The following is a 1,072-nucleotide window of genomic DNA, read 5'->3' on the forward strand; positions in this document are numbered from 1 at the left end:
CCATAAGCTGAGTCCTGCCCTGATGGAGTTATGTTAAAGTTAGTAACTGTAAATAAATAAATGTAACATTTGGTTCAGGACAGAAAACCACACAGAAACCAGTTTGATGAGTTTTATGGCGCTGGTCCCAGTGGGCGGAGCCTTGAAATAAAAACACTACATCTCCCATCATGCTTTGCTTCTGAGGACAAGCGGCGTTCTGTCCGTTCGACCAGAAGAACCAGAGCCAGAACCGGAACCAGACCAGAACCGGAGTGTCGCTGTGGACCGTTTGGAGTGTGCTGAGCTTCTCCAGGTAAACCAGTTCATTCCTGTTCAACCAGACAGTGTAGGAGATGTTCCCAGTTAGAACCTGACGGATGTCTGCACCGTGAGAACTTATTAACACAAACTTTAGTGTTTCTCTGTTCTCTGACTGCAAACTGCTGTTCTTCAGTAAGCAGCTTACACCCACTGCTGAGCCCAGTCAGCCCAGACTGGTCAGACTGGGTCAGTCCCTCTGATCAACTGGTCTGAACCAGACAACAACACATAGTTTCAGTCAGACACACAACATTATCTGATTGTGTCACAACACAACCTTTACTGTGCAGGTTAAAGTACAGGCTGCAGAAAAACTACACAACTGTTGTCATCAGCACAGTGTACGCTACACAAAGTTTAACCAAACTGGATGACGTCATAAATTAGACAGTTTGACATTTCCTGTGATAATGTTTATTACTGAAATATTCCTGAATGTTTAATAACACAATTATTCACGTGACTTCAGTTTGAACTGATGACATTTGTTAAAAACAAGAAAAAAGAAACATCAGTAAAGAAAAATGTGTAAAAAATGTTGCTAAAATAACAGAAACAAGTTTAATTTAGCAGACAGAGAGTAAAAAACAATTAAAAAGCTCACATTAGCAGAAAAACAAGAAAATAATTACAAAAAGTTTAAATTTATGATACAAATATAAAGCTGAAATATTTAGCTTAAAAAGCTGAAATTTGCACAAAAAAAATTTAGAAAAAAAATAAAATTAACTACAGCTGGATTTGACTCTGGCAGAATACCACATTAAAC

General features: G+C 38.4%; 1 protein-coding gene across 3 annotated transcripts in view; it reads left to right on the forward strand.

Annotated features, from left to right (window-relative positions):
- The first annotated feature begins 195 nt into the window (after positions 1-195).
- The window catches only part of ephx1 (epoxide hydrolase 1, microsomal (xenobiotic)), a 30,235-nt gene continuing 29,358 nt past the window's right edge, over positions 196-1,072 (forward strand). For all 3 annotated transcript variants that reach the window (XM_014029133.1, XM_014029132.1, XM_014029131.1), the window contains exon 1: positions 196-295. The gene's annotated coding sequence lies outside the window, so the exon portion shown is untranslated. The remainder of the gene's footprint in view (positions 296-1,072) is intronic.

The sequence above is a fragment of the Austrofundulus limnaeus genome, unplaced genomic scaffold, assembly GCF_001266775.1.
Source record: "Austrofundulus limnaeus strain Quisiro unplaced genomic scaffold, Austrofundulus_limnaeus-1.0 Scaffold859, whole genome shotgun sequence".
In the NCBI taxonomy this organism is placed as follows: Eukaryota; Metazoa; Chordata; class Actinopteri; order Cyprinodontiformes; family Rivulidae; genus Austrofundulus; species Austrofundulus limnaeus.